This window comes from Rana temporaria, chromosome 2, assembly GCF_905171775.1.
Source record: "Rana temporaria chromosome 2, aRanTem1.1, whole genome shotgun sequence".
Lineage (NCBI taxonomy): Eukaryota > Metazoa > Chordata > Amphibia > Anura > Ranidae > Rana > Rana temporaria.
In genome coordinates, this window is record NC_053490.1 from 205,707,381 (window position 1) to 205,723,379 (window position 15,999).

Sequence of the window (15,999 nt, forward strand, 5' to 3'; positions counted from 1 at the left end):
CTTGTTGGATGGACTGAACGATTCAGGCCGCAATCATTCTTGACAGAGGCTCAGCCTCCCTAAATACCTAATTCATGCAAATTTCCTTAGAGCTCATGAGAATGAAAAAACAGACTTAAAGCGCACCCAAACCGGACAGTGGTGCAGAACTGACCCTCGAGGAAAAAAGAATCCAGCCTGAGAGGATGAGGCACCTGATCCCAAAAGCTGAGCTAGCTCAGGAGGGAAAATAAAATCAAAGCTTGTGTGGCCAATAAGGAGCTACTACCATCACTTAGATCGCTTCCGCATGAGGTCTTTTTAGGAATGTGAGGATGAATGCGAGTGGTCAGAAGGCGTATGCCCTCTTGGAACCCAATCGATTTGTCAGGACATCCATACCGGAGGCCTTAACTGTACGGCCCTGAGTGAAATCCCTCTTAAGCTTGAAGTTGCCAGTGAAGAGAATAGATCCACTTCGGAATTGACTTCCCAGGAACAGGATCCACTTGAATGTCTGCACATGAATAGACCACTTGTTGGTGTTTAACCGAATACGCGTCAGGAAGTCCGCTTGGACAATCTGGGCTCCGGGGATGCAAGCCGCTGAAATGATGGACAGGTTCTTCTGGTCCCAAGACAGAATGGGCTTGACCTCCCCCCGAGTGCTCCCTCAAACTCTTCATATAGGAGATCGCCGTGGTGTCGACCATTCTTAATGAAACTGACTCCCCCTTATGGAGACGGGAGAAGGACTGAAGGGCACCCTAAGCTGCCAGAGGCTCCAGAACAAACTAGCCCGGGATGAGAGGAAGCATAGCGAATTTGTCTTGGAGCAGGATCCATTCTGCAGAGGGCTCTCAAACCGGAACTGCTGGCATAAGTCGTGACCATGACCCATGAGATGGGGCAATTACGCCGGTTTAGAACTGAAGCCACCAGAAGAGGTTGCCCCTCATCCTCGATACGTGAAATAGGTTGACTGTTGCCCCTTGGTTGTCGACAACCTAGCTGGAAAGAAGGGCGTACGTCTGCAGGGACCACTTGACCATAGGGATCGTGGAGCCCATTGGGCCGATAATCTTTGATACCATGAGGTCTTCAGCCATGAAGAGAAATTAAATTCTCCTCTGGAAAAAACGAGATCTTCCCCACTGGGCGTGGGATGGTGCCTTCCACTATAGAAAAAACAAAGCTGGGCTCCAAAGTACAGCGGGCGCTGGACTAGTTCTAGGTGGCTCTTTCACTGATCTAGGAGCCATCCACAGCTGGCCAAGGTGGAGACTACCTTCTCCCTGTGAACCAGCAGCTACCCTTTGTCTTGGGACAGCAACAGGAGGTTGAAGTAGTGAAAGGACGTACGTTCTGATGAGAGCCACTATGGCCAGATGAATTCTAGAGAAGACTTGGGTGGGGTTGACAGCCCAAAAGGAAGGAAGATGAAATGTAGATGTTATCGTCCAACTTGCAACCGGAGGTATTTGAGAAACTCCTTCGCCACCAGAACATGGAGGTAAGTATTTTAAGTCGATTAAGAATAGCCAGACGGAGTCTACATTTGACCCTTCATACTACATATACTTGTTTAGGTAAGCTAAGACTGTCACTGGTCGCCATAAACCTTTTCTCTTGTGCTATGAGAGAGGGGGGGGTATACCCCCTGGGAATTTCCGTCCCTTGGGACATGTACCGCTGCTCCCTGCGACTTCAACGATTTAAGTCCACACAGATGTGCCAGAAGTTCCAGCCAGGCCTTTAAGGGTGAGCTTCTCCCGAGCGTTCAGAACCTTCCATACTAGAAACTCTTCCGATCAAACAGACGCCTAACCTTGGGGAAGACGTAAGTATAAGGCCCACTAGCCGTGACCGAGGCTTGAGTATGGAGACATATGTTCTCTGTCCAGGTTTCCAAAGCCTTAGCCATAGCTGTTAGCGCCAGGTCAGGTCAACAGCCATCCCATAGATTTTCTTGGGTCTTGGCTTATTCTTCTCTCCAGCCCGTCCTGAAGGACGCAGGATCTTCTAAAAGAATGGTAACCCATTTAGCCAACCGTATTAATGCTGCAACTATGGGGGGAGTGTTCCCAGAGACTTCACTTCTTCTGTCATGAAGGGGTATACTCTGGAATTTTTTTTTTTTTTTTTTTTGATGAAGCAGTTTTCATGTCCACCATAGTCCACTCCGATGATATCCTTTAACTCCGTAAGAATCTTAAAGAACCTCTTCGCTTACCCGGGGGAGGAAGGGTCCACCCACCTAAGGGTCTCCTTAACCATCCTGACTAGTGGGGGAGCCTAAGAGCCATCAAGGCCGCTGACACTTTACATCACCTTCCAGCTCGCTGACCGAAGAATCCGGAGAAGCAGCGTAGGGCTGTAAGGATCCAAATCCTTTGGGCCGCATCAGCCAAGAAGCCATGTAGAATGGTGGACTGGCTCCGTGTGTGGGATGTATCCCATTTCTTTAGGGATTGATCTACCACATATTTCACCAGAGACTTTTCATACTTCATAGTTTCCAGTCTCTATTTCCCTCAACCGCCTGGGCATCACATTGGTCACATAAGGACTTGCCCTCCGGGACTCGTGTCCCATATCCCCAGCAGGCTCTGCGTTCAGAGCGGCTGTCACGGCAGTGGGTAAGGTGAATGGAGGAGGAATGCAACGTCTCCTCTAGTTGGAGGAGGAATGCAACGTCTCCTCTAGTTGGAGGAGGAATGCAACGTCTCCTCTAGTTGGAGGAGGAATGCAACGTCTCCTCTAGTTGGAGGAGGAATGCAACGTCTCCTCTAGTTGGAGGAGGAATGCAACGTCTCCTCTAGTTGGAGGAGGAATGCAACGTCTCCTCTAGTTGGAGGAGGAATGCAACGTCTCCTCTAGTTGGAGGAGGAATGCAACGTCTCCTCTAGTTGGAGGAGGAATGCCACGTCTCCTCTAGTTGGAGGAGGAATGCCACGTCTCCTCTAGTTGGAGGAGGAATGCCACGTTTCCTTCCAGTTGCAGGAGGAATGCTACGTCTCCTTCCAGTTGCAGGAGGAATGCTACGTCTCCTTCCAGTTGCAGGAGGAATGCTACGTCTCTTTCCAGTTGCAGGAGGAATGCTGCGTCTCTTTCCAGTTGCAGGAGGAATGCTGCGTCTCCTAGATGTAGGAGGAATGCTGCGTCTCCTAGATGCAGGAGGAATGCAACCTCTCCTAGTGGCAGGAGGAATGCGACTTCTCCTCTCGTCGGAGGAGGAATGCGACTTCTCCTCTCGTCGGAGGAGGAATGCGACTTCTCCAGCTGCAGGAGGAATGCGACTTCTCCAGCTGCAGGAGGAATGCGACTTCTCCAGCTGCAGGAGGAATGCGACTTCACCTCCAGTTGCAGGAGGAATGTGACTTCTCCTCTTCTAGACGGCGAATCTCGTCTAGATCTAGACAATAAATGGAGAAAGTTGTGGTCTGGCAAAGTCTCGGACATCCTGGACCACAAATTGCTGGTCCGATCTTTTGAAAGAGCTGCGAAAGAAAGATTGGGGGGTGGGGACACCAAACGCAATCTCAAACCCTTGAGAATGCAACCTCAGCCCCCTCCCCTTGCCTGCACCTACCCAGTGCGCAAGGGCTGGCTGCAAAAAGGCAGTGACCTGTCCATAACCTCTGGACAGGACGTCAGCAAAAAATACATACAGTCTGCGGATGACCCATAAATGCTACCCAGACCAGGGAAGCCAACCAGAAGAAAAAACATCCATTTATTATTATTTTTTGTTTTTATATTATCAAAAATATACATATACTTTATTTATTTTTTAACATATAGTGCATCCTGGTGCAGACTCAGCTTGGGGGAACCCACCGCTCACTTTCTGAGGAAAATTCCCGCACTGACAGGAGGCAGACCTTCGAATCCCCGGCCTGGTGACGTCACCGCCCCCTCCACCTCGCGCCTGCGCCGTGAAGACAGCCTAACGGCGCCTGCGCAGTCGCCGGACCACCTGCCACTGCGTGAACACGAGAGCCAGGCCTCACTATCACAGAGGCCCCGCACATGCGCAGAGCGGCGGCAGCGCCCGTGACCCGGAAGTACCGTGGCACCCTGGAACGCAAATGCATTCCATGCGTCGTGAGGGGACACAGAGGTACCGGAGAGTACCAGAAAATAAAGGGAAACAAACAAACAAATAGACACAGAGGCGACTGCCATGGAGGAAGTGAAAAAGGTTCAGACCTTGCCAGCCGTTGATGCGTCCACCTTCAGGCATACCGTGGCAACCTCCATTCCATCACTGGGGTATATATTTTTGGAAGTGCGGTTGTTCACCTTTTTCCTTTCAAGCTTTGTTTCCATGCATTGCCTGCACCCAGGCTTCTGAGAGGACACTGATTGCTTAGTGCACTCAGCTGGAGCGGCAGATCCCTTCTTCTCTATGGAGTGTATACTGCCAAACTAATGCACAGGCCAACTCGTAGCTCAGCCCTGAGCTGTACCGCATGGATGATATGCCAAAAATTCGGGAAATATTCCAAACGGACGCCAGCAGGAACAAACGTGATGTAGGTCCATGAGGAGGACAAAAAAGGAACACAGTACTGATAGGTGAGCTGACTTTTATGGGTATGGGGTCCTATAGCATTGGAGAGGAGGCGGGATTAACCCACACGTAGGCTGCCATGGAGTCAGTCAGGAAAGTGACAATTACACATAGCTTAGTTGCAAGTGCACTACTGTAGACTAGACACTCAGTATTACTATTTATTCATTCAGCTTGAATCACTTGACTTTGTCTCACAGTCACTCACTACAATCTTACTTGCTCGGCGAGGGCTGCCTGCTGCTAGTGTCCGTCCTGCTCGTACTGCTCTCCGCCTGCTCTCCTCCCACTGCCCACTCTCCAGTGCCCTCATCAATTAGCAGCACGCACGAGGTGAGGAAAAGGCATGCCAATTGGATGATCTTTGGCGCTCTCTCCCCTTTTCAGCTGTCGATATACATCCGCCCACCAGCCCACCCGAGGGGAGGAAACAAAGCCATTATACCCAGTCACATACCAGCAATGATCGTTGCTGCTGGCTCTCTCCACCCCTTCTCAGCTGCCGCTATATGCCTCCTAAATAAGCAAGCACCCGCTCACCAGCCCGCTCGAGGGGAGGAAAAAACACAACACATCATTACAGTCACATAGTATGACTGCTGCCGCTCGTTTCACCCCTTCTTAGCTCCCGTTCACCGCCCCCTCTATGCACCGCTCACCAAACCGCTCGATGTCACCAAAAAAAAAGTATTCTATTTGGTATCGGGAGTATTTGCGCGACTACGAGTACTCACGCAAATACTCGGTATCGGTCCCGATACCGATACTGGTATCGGTCCCGATACCGATACTGGTATCGGTATCAGGACAACCCTAGTTAGGCCCCTTGCTGATATCTGCATTGCCACCCAGGACCCCCATGGAGGAATATATATGGAACAGTTCCTGGGACAGGAACTAATGGGAAAATTATTTGCACCTATTCCTGTAGCCAATAGTAGGGAATGTAAAGCAAAAACCAGTGCTGCCCTACTAGTGAATATCATCCTAATATTACAGTGATAATAATCATATAACATAAAAAAAAGGTATCATTTGTATAGAGTGACTGATATTCCAAGTGGAGTGAACACACTTGTTTAGTGCCAGCAGTGACTGGGTTATTTTTTGCTATAGTTTTATATATTTTTTGCACATAAGGATTTTTTGGAGGATTGCGCTGATTGAGTGTTGTAGTAATAGTAGGGAATGATTTCTTCCTCTCTGCTGTGTGCTCTGCTGCCACCCAATGGACAAATCTGAAACTTCTTGTAGTAGAGCTTTAACCACTTGAACTTCGGAAGATTTACTCCCCCCCCTTCAAGACCAGGCCATTTTTTTTGCGATATAGCACTGCCCTACTTTAACTGACAAGTGTGCAGTCATGCAAAGGTGTACACAAATAAAATGTCTGTATTTGTTTTTCCCTACAGATAGAGCTTTCTTTGGGTGGTACTGCGTTTGTATTTTTTGTGCAATGAACAAAAAAAATACTGACAAATTAGAAAAAAAAAAAAAAAACCTGACCCTACACATGAAAAATATTACAGTTGATGAATACCGTCATATGCCAGAAATGAATTGGTGCAGATTTGTAAAGTTGCAGAAAAGTCTTTAATCTTGCCATTTGCGGATCCCCTGTAAGGCGCACACAACTCTCGCGATATGCAGGCAGTAGCTACCGCTAATTTATAATATTGTGATATCACTTACCAAACGGCTTTCATAATGAGAAGGACATGAGCATTAAGCGGGATTAATGGTCTCTTTTGCTGGGTCTCCGGGGGATGATAAAAAGCCGTAATGATTTCTATAATAATCTCAAACTCACCGTGAGTCCTGCATGGCATCTCATGTTCATAGAATATAAAAAGCTCACTGCATTTGTCCGCCGCGATACCGCAGTTCAGCTATGAGTCGCCGATTGCCAACATTACTAGTAATTAGGAATCTCCCGATACCGATACTAGTATCAGTACCGATACCGCTAAACCCGGCTCCTACCTTTTCCAAATGAATAGAGTCGGTGATCACCTGTGTTTACGATGCTTCAGTTTATGAATGGAGAGGAGCTTCTCTCCATTCATTTTTGCTGAAGCTGCAGAGAAAGGGACTGGGGAATCTGTGTCCTTAATCCCTTTCCCTGTCTCAAAGGGGAGATGTCAGAGGTCTGTTAAGACCCCTGATCTCTCACCAAAGACCCCCAACAGGGCTGATTAAAAAAAGAAAAAAAAATTGCAATTAATAAAAAATGTTTTTTTTAAAAATAATAAAAATGTAAATAAAAAAAAAAACACACTGACAATCCACTCCCCCCCCCCATAAAAAAAAAGAGAAGAAATCACTGTTAAAAAAATTTTAAAAATGAAAATTGTAAAAAAAAAAAAATATATATATACTGCCACTGTCACATTAAAAAAAAAGTATTGGTAATCGGTATCGGCGAGTACTTGAAAAAAAGTATCGGTACTTGTACTCGGCCCCAAAAAAGTGGTATCGGGACAACCCTACTAGTAATAAAAAAAAATGTCCCCGGATTTCATTTTAAAAATCTGGTCATCTTACAGAAGGGGCCCCATGAGAGTCTCCTGGGCTGGTATCTTTATAGGGTCACCACTTGCCTGCTGTATGTCTCCCCTCCCATGTGACAGCTCCTGTGTTTGTATCCGGCTCGGAGCTGACGGCGTCCTTATGTCACGAATTTCCACGTAGCGGGCGACCCGGCCAGCCAGCGTTTACCGTTGCTAGGATACAGGGGGCCGCATAGAGCATGCACAGTGACCGCGATCCTTTCTGGTTTGGACCAAAAGCAGCTTGCCTGCTGACATAGATGCCACCCCCTGCCGCCTCTCACTCACCGCTGATTGCTTTGAAGCTCAAAAAAAATACATGAGCTTCTTTCTGGGCAGATTACAGGCGTTTTTCTCCTTTTACATTGGTGACCTTTTGACCTGTGCAAAATCGCTGTAAAAACGCACGACTTTCTGCCGGAAAACGAAATGCTCGGGTGTGGATGCAGCCTGAGAGCCAATCACACTCGCATGTCGTGCGAATTGGATGTGGGGAAACCAGCACATAGGTGAACCCGGCCTTAAATACATCAAGGGGGTGAACAAGGTTCAGAAGGGCAGTTTTTTCCAATATAAAACCAAAATCATGAACACGGGGACATGACCTCAAACTAACCCGAGGAAAGTTCAAAACTAATCCTAGAAACTATTATTTTACTGAAAGGGTAGTTGATACTTGGAATAAACTACCAGCAGAGGGAGTGAGAGAGACAACAGTAAATGGCTACAAAACATGCTTGGGAGGGACAAACCTCGATCTATACTTAGACAATATGATAAAAAACGATGGACTACGCCGTCTTTCTGTTTCAATCTTTTTTATTCGTTTTACAAGAAACAGTAAAAAAAAATTGTGAATATTTTTACATTACTGAGGCCATCAAGAACAGTAAAGGTCAACCTGACCCCGGACGTTCTCCACAAGATCTACCCCTCCACCTCTGACCGGTGCTGGCGATGTAACCAAGCGAGGGGCACGTTGTTTCACATATATTGGGCCTGCCCCTTGATTGTCCCGTTCTGGACTCAGACACGAGAGCTCCTGACCCGCCTCCTGGAGGTGCCCATACCCCTCTCCCCGAAGCTATTCCTTTTGGGCCTGTCCCAACCTCGCATAGCCAAACCTTATAAAAAGCTGTTAAGACACATTATCACGGCGGCAAAGTGCTTGATAGCACTAAACTGGAAGAAACCGATGCCCCCAACCCAAGAGGCCCTCTACGTTAGGGTCAAGGATGTAGAACTCATGGAAAAAATGACGGCTAGGATCCGGGACAGACTAGAGGATCATGACCTTGTCTGGGAGAGGTGGCATGTGAGGGAGGACCCGCCGTGAGCCGACGACAGACCACCGAGGTATGCTACAACACCCACCCCTCTTGCCTGCTTCCCCCTCTCCTCTCTCCCTTTTTCTATCCTCTCCTTTTTCTTTTTCTCTCTTCCTTTTCTCTCCCTCTCCACTTGCCTCTCCCACTCACCCATCCCCCCCTTCCCGCCCCACCTCCTCTTTCCTTTCTCTCTTTTGTTTGAATCCTGTTATTTTATAAGCTACTGATAGTACAAATAACTATGAAACCACTGTGTAAGCACATTAAGCTGGAATTGTGTACCTCTTCTCTTCTCTTACACCAGATATGTTGCCATATTTTGTACTGCCCTTTTTTTCAAAAATAAAAAACTGTTATTGATAAAAAAAAGAACAGTAAAGGTCGGCCGTCACCTTTTCATGTATCTAGTAATGAGCGTCCCCTAATCTGGGATGTTCACCCCCCTTACCTTTCTTAACCACTTCAGCCATTTTGTTGCTAAATGACTAGGCCACTTGTTGCGATTCGGCACAGCGTCGCTTTAACTGACAATTGTGCGGTCGTAAAAAAAGGTGGATACCCTGCGCTGCCAATAATAAGTGAAGGGAAGCTGCTAACACGGCTCATTTGAATAAAAAGCAAAAAGTGAAAAGGAAAATAAATGTGTAGCGCTCAAACTGACTGTCAATAATGAAAATCAATTGCCAAAGAATGTGAAACACATAACAATTATAAACAGAATGTGCATCAACAACATACAAGTCCCATATTGCAGGAAAAAAATATGGTGCCGCTGGGCACGTGGTGCAGTGTGAACTGTTGCGCCTGTTGGCTGGTGCCAAAGCGCAAAAAGTGATAAAATCAACAATAGTTCGATGAAAATATTCACATAAACCAAAACAAAATCAATCTAGTGAAAAAGTGAATGGATGAGATGAGTGACTTCTCCAATACGTGATAAAACCACCACCGAAAGCAATGCAGGCTTCCCGGAGCGTGTTGACTTAAAGCGGTAGTTCACCCCCCCCGACACGATTTTACCATCGAGACAGGCATTGTAGCGCGAGCTACAGTATGCCTGTCCCGATTTTTTTAACCCCGGACTCACCTTGTAATCGGACATCGTAGATTTCGGCTCCCGCGGGGAATGGGCGTGCCTATGGAGAGGGAGGATGATTGACGGTCAGCGGGACCCGCTCACAGAGATCATGGCGAGCTCGCGCCTGCAACAACCGATTCTTAAAGGGGACGTACAGCTACGTCCCTTTGCCTGCCCGTGCCATGATGCAGACGTATATCTGCATGCGGCGGGCAGCAAGCGGTTAAAGGGGTTGTAAAGGTTAATTTTTTTTTATACCTTAAATGCATCCCATTTTACTTGCCTGAGCCCCGAATCTGTTGTGCACGTCCCCCGGTGTCCTCTTCTCCTCAGAGTCTGGCCTTCGATTGGCTAGATTGATAGCAGCACGACCATTGGTGCGCACTTCTGTCAATCGCATGCAATGACGCTGCGCGCCTGGGGGCGGGGCCATGTGATATAGTCGGTGGCTATGGCTGCATCACAGGAGCCCGCACCCGCAAGCTTACCCCCTTGGGAGAGCGCTTCCCATGAAGGGGGTTAGCTGATGCCGAGGGACCTCAGGAGAGGAGGATCGGGGCCACTCTGTGCAAAACGAACCGCACAGTGGAGGGAAGTAGAACATGTTTGTTATATTTTTTTTTTTTTAACAGGAACCTTTAGTGTCCCTTTACCCTCTTGCCGACCATCGCACGGCGATATACATCGTCAGAATGGCAAGGATAGGCAGATGGACATATATATACATTCCCTTTAAGAAGCGGCATTGTGGACGCCCGCTCCCGCCGCGAGATCCGTGACTCCGACCGCAGGTCCCGCGGACTAGATGTCCACGGGGATACCCGCGATCGTATCACGGTGAGGAAGAACGGGGAGATGCTGATGTAAACAAGCATTTCCTCAGTCTTCCTAGTGACAGGACACTGATCACCGCTTCCCGTAATCGGAAGCGGTGATCAGTGTCGTGTCACACAGAGCCCATCCTCCCCTACAGTTAGAATCACTCCCTAGGACACTTAACCCCTGCAGTGCCACCTAGTGGTTAACCCCTTCCCTGCCAGTGTAATTTTCATAGTAATAAATTTTTATAGTACTGATCGCTGTAAAAACGACAATGGTCCCAAAAATGTGTCAAAAGTGTCCGATATAAAGTCGCAGTCACGATTAAAAATAAAGTAAAATCGCAGATCGCCGCCATTACTCGTAAAAAAATAAATAAAACAATTATAATAAAAATGCCATAAAACCAGTATAGGGGGGGTTATGGTGTCAGTATGGGGGGGGGTGAAGGTGTCAGTATGGGGGGGGGTGATGGTGTCAGTATGGGGGGGAGGGTGATGGTGTCAGTATGGGGGGGGGGTGATGGTGTCAGCATAGCTCCCAACTGTCCCTGATTTCGAGGGACTGTCCCTGATTTGGAGCAATGTCCCTCTGTCCCTCATTCCTCCTCATTTGTCCCTCATTTTGGTCTGATCTATATAGATGTATATAAATAAATTGCACTTTCTATCAAAAGGTGTTTCCCAGTGCTAAACATGTCATCTGATTTAAACAAAGCTGCATTTGTAAATTCCAAAAAGCCAATATAAAGGACTAGTAGTGGTAAAAAAGCACTTGTGGGTTTAACCAATCTCCTTTAAGGGGGCGTGGCAAGGGGTGTGTCCTATGCCTGCATACTTTTGCTGATAGGTGTCCCTCATTCCCATCTCATAAAGTTGGGAGGTATGGTGTCAGTATGGGGGGGGGGGGGTGATAGTGTCAGTATGGGGGGGGGTCCAGAGAGGAGAGGGGGGGAGAGAGAGAGAGGGGGAGGGAAGAGAGAGGGGGGAGAGGAGTAGAGGGGGGCTTTGTGATGAGTAGAGAAGAAGGGTCTGTGGTAAGTTCTCGCCCCCCCCTTGTACTTACAGACACACCTGCAGGCTGGAGGGAGAAAAAAGCCGAATCGTCCCTCCATCTCTGAGAGACCTGTGCGCGCCCAGTGCGGCAGGGGCGGCCGCACGGGTGTCACGTTTCGTTTGATTGGCGGAGGGGTCGGGCGTAAGTATTCTATTCTATTCCATCCCAGAGCAGGAGGTCACGGGCCACATCAGAGGGCTCCATGGGCCACATCAGAGGGCTCCGCGGGCCATGTGTGGCCCCCGGGCCACTGGTTGGGCACCCCTGCTTTAAATGGTCTCTCAGTCTGGTTCAGTAGGAATGCTAGAATGCGAGACCATGTTCGAGCGGTTAACAAAAAACTGATGGAAACCCCCATCAGCCGCCATATAGGTTTGTTTCACAACCACAACCCTGCTATGCTCGGCTTCTATGCCTTAGCGCATATTCCTCTAAATGAACGAGGGGGCGATGCCGACAAACGCCTCCTACAGACTGAAGCATGGTGGATTTACACGCTACAGGCCACCCAGCACCCTGGCCTAAACGAAAATATTAGTTATAAACCATTTTTGTAATCCATCTATTGCCATGTGTTTTGGATCTATGTCTACTTTTCCTTTCATACTGTATTCAATCTGATGTTTTGGCCTTGGTTCATATGTCATCTGATAAGCTCTCCTTCTGAAGAGCTTTATACTAATACCCTGCCCCCTGGAACACCCCTTGTGTCAAATCAGTGATGTAATGTTACAACATCTAACTAATCAATATATCAACTAATCTAATCAATATATTTTGGCCTCTAGAACACTTTATGTGTTCAACTAGTGATGGAATATAACAACATCCAATTGGTGTATTTCCAATTGCTATAGGTGATCACCCCAGATGGGGCTCCATCACTTTGTACACAACGGTTTTTAAGAATAGAATATATACTGAAACTTTGGATGCACACTATAGCAATGATGTAGCATTGTATGGACACAACTGTAAGCACTGTATTATGTACATTGATGTAATTATTTTGTATCTATGCCATCTCTCTTTAGATATAGGACTGATGGATGGGTGCTGTGGGCTGCGAACTCGGTTCTAGTCCTATAAGCTGTTCATTTGCAATGCTTGCTTCTTTTCTCTCTTTTTTCTCTATTCTTATTTTTGTATCTGTTTTTCCCACTCTTTATTTATTTACTTTGATTTAATCTCATTACTATTTCTATTTATTTATTTTTATTACTTTTCTTCAATATTTATCCCTCTTGTTTATTTATTTTCTCTGTGCAGCTTTAACCTACACACGGAGGTTTCATCCAATATCCGCTCCACTGCGGCATACATTAATTGGGCTTGCTGTGCTGTACACTTGTATAGCGGCACGTATTGCAGGCTGACCACAGTGGGCGGTAGGGGGCCTGCACCGGTGATACTAACAGCATTGCCGAATCCGAGCGGAGGCTCGGGTGCGAGTGTAGGTCCGCCTTGGATCAGCATCTATCGGATAAGCGCTGGACGTCACACCTGACGCCAGCGCTCCTCCCATGTGTGACGTGCCGCCTCCCCATCAGCTGTGGGATTGACGGCTAACACATGGGGAATCCCCATGATGGCCATCCGTTTTCCCCGCCCACTGACGTAATAGATACCGCCTCACATACAGGTTCCACTTGTTGGGACCTGATTGTGAGCGGTACTTAACTACTTGCCGACCGCCCACCGCCGTTATACGTCATCACTTTAGAGATGAATATCTCGGTAACGGTAGCAGCTGCTGCCACAATCGAGATATTCATCTCTTCTGTGGGCGGCCGTGTTAACGATAATGGCGGTCTCCGCGGCGAATCCGCCGTTATCGGTGGCGGGAGAGGGCCCCCTCCCGCCGCTGTTCCGCGCCCTCCGCCGCTTACCGGAGCCGTCGGTAGCGGCGGAGGAGATCGCGACCATCCGGCAGCTGAGCGGGGACGAGACTGAAGGAAAAATCTCCTTTGCCCGTCCCCATAGCTCCGCTGGGCGGAAGTGACGTCAAAACGCCAGTCCCGCCCAGCGTCTTAAAGAAACATTTTTTTTTTTGTCATTTGAAAAAATGACATTTCCAATTTTTTTTTTTTTTTTTTGCATTTAAGCCTAAATATGAGATCTGAGGTCTTTTTGACCCCAGATCCCATATTTAAGAGGACCTGTCATGCTTTTTTCTATTACAAGGGATGTTTACATTCCTTGTAATAGGAATAAAAGTGATAATTTTTTTTTTTTTTTTTCAGTGTTAAAAATTGTAAAATAAATAAAAATAAATGCGAAAAGCAAAAAAACATTTTTTTAAAGCGCCCCGTCCCGACGAGCTCGCGCGTAGAAGCGAACGTATACGCGAGTAGCGCCGACATATGAAAACGGTATTCAAACCACACAAGTGAGGTATCGCCGCGATCGTTAGAGCAAGAGCATTAATTTTAGCCCTAGGCCTACTCTGTAACTCAAAAAATGCAACCTGTAGAATTTTTTAAACGTCGCCTATCAAGATTTTTAAGGGTAAAAGTTTGACGCCATGCCACGAGCGGGCGAAATTTTTAAGCATGACATGTTGGGTATCATTTTACTCGGCGTAACATTATCTTTCACAATATATAAAAAAATTGGGCCAAATTTATTGTTGTCTTATTTTTTCATTTAAAAAAGTGAATTTTTTCCAAAAAAAGTGCGCTTGTAAGACCGCTGCGCAAATACGGTGTGACAAAAAGTATTGCAATGACTTCCATTTTATTCTCTAGGGTGTTAGAAAAAAAAATATATAATGTTTGGGGGTTTTAAGTAATTTTCTAGCAAAAAAAAATGGTTTTGTCTCGTAAACACCGACTCTGAAAAACAGGCCCGGGGCTAAAGTGGTTAAGTGTTCTCTGCAGCTGTCCCATTAGTGTGGGCTTTGCTGGAGAGATCACTTGGATACGTATCTGGGACACAGTTAGGTTTGAGGTAGGCACTCTCTCTTCATTATTATCACCATTACCTTGATACTTGGATCCATTTGGTGCTTTACTGAACTTCTTCAGTCACCTTATATTTGTCTTAATGAGTGATATCCCTTTACTCTATTTAATTTATTACAGTTTTTATACTTTGCTTGGCCAAAAAGTGATTGAAATTGCTACATCACTGGCAGACTCAGCTGCACTACCAACCAGGTACTGTTTTCTGTTTAGTATTTTTTTCTAGCACACGCAGACAGGGACATACTTTATACAAATTGGAAACTTTTTAACCTTGTCAATATAATTATACTCTGCATCTCTGCGATGTACGCAGTTTGATGCCACTGTATAACTAGATGATATGATTAATATAGGTCATAGTCTTATTTATTTAATATTACTTTTTCTTATTTTTTATATTAACTTATATGCACCTGCAGATATATATATATATATCTTCTTAAGCATGAATGTGTAATCTATTCCTTTTTATGCTACGTAGCATTACTGGAATTAACCCTGACTGGTCAGCATACTATCTAACTTTGGATTTTCTTCTGAAATTATCCAATTATCGTGTCCATCTGACCTATGGCTATGACTTTTATCAACCAACACCAATAAGGTAACTCCATCACCTAATAATCATTCCCTCTTTTCTCACTTGAGCGTTCTTTACCTATATGATGCGCTCTAGCAACTATACTATATATATACATTACATTTTTTTATATATTATACATATACATTTTTTCCTTTCTCATTTTTCATTTTTTATTTTCTTTTCTAGTTCTTGCCTGCCTCCGTCTCCTTTCTGTTTCTCTAGGTCAGTCCTCTCTATGTGGTCTGCTCTCTGTGTGACAGCCAAGCATAGGCTGTGCTGAGACTCTTCCCTCCCCTAGTGGGTCTACACCTGGGATTTGATCTCGCCACGGCTCACGCCCCTAACCATCTACTCCGTTTGTGCAAGGTAAGGACTGTTTCACAGTCCACAGCTTTTACATGCATCTAGTCCATTTTTCATCTTATTTAAATTAATATGTTTGTAACGGAACTTATTAACATGTACTTTGACATATATATATGTTCATATCTTGTTTTGGTCAATGATACATACTGTGTCCAGAATACTGTAACTTTAGCCTTCTAATTAACGGGCTTGCTTTTTGCCTTTGTTTTTTGAGTTTTGTGTTCTTGTCTTTTTTCTTAGATGAACAGTATTGGTACACATTATATAATTGGTTTTGATGTCTGTTAATATTCTATTGACATACTTTTTATTCACGTAGACTATCACCCTCCACGGGTTCCTGACGAAGCCCTCTCGGGCGAAACTAGTTGAACCCCCAATTATTGTGGGCTGTGATGAAGATCACCTGCAGCATCTTGCATGTGTAATACACTATACAAACTATAGTCTGACTGTTTTTAATATGTACTAAACATTTATTATATATCTTTTGTATATTTCTTTATTTTTTGTAAAAATAAATATTTGTTAGAAAAATTATTGTCGGTATGATTTGAATGACTGAGGTTTGACCAAGCCTACAGAGTTATTTGAAATATTCTATCCTCATCCATCAAGCTTCAATTAAAGTCCCACAATCCCTCCTTGTTTCAAGGAAACCCTTCTAAATTATTTCTAGAGGGACTCGGTCGCTGATGG

At 45.9% G+C, this 15,999-nt stretch overlaps 1 long non-coding RNA gene across 1 annotated transcript; it reads left to right on the top strand.

The window, feature by feature from the left end:
* Positions 1-14,785: 14,785 nt before the first annotated feature.
* On the top strand, positions 14,786-15,702 carry LOC120928583. Its single transcript, XR_005747240.1, has 3 exons — positions 14,786-14,955; positions 15,121-15,300; positions 15,620-15,702. It is a non-coding gene; the product is annotated as an uncharacterized LOC120928583 (long non-coding RNA).
* The last annotated feature ends 297 nt before the right edge of the window (positions 15,703-15,999 follow it).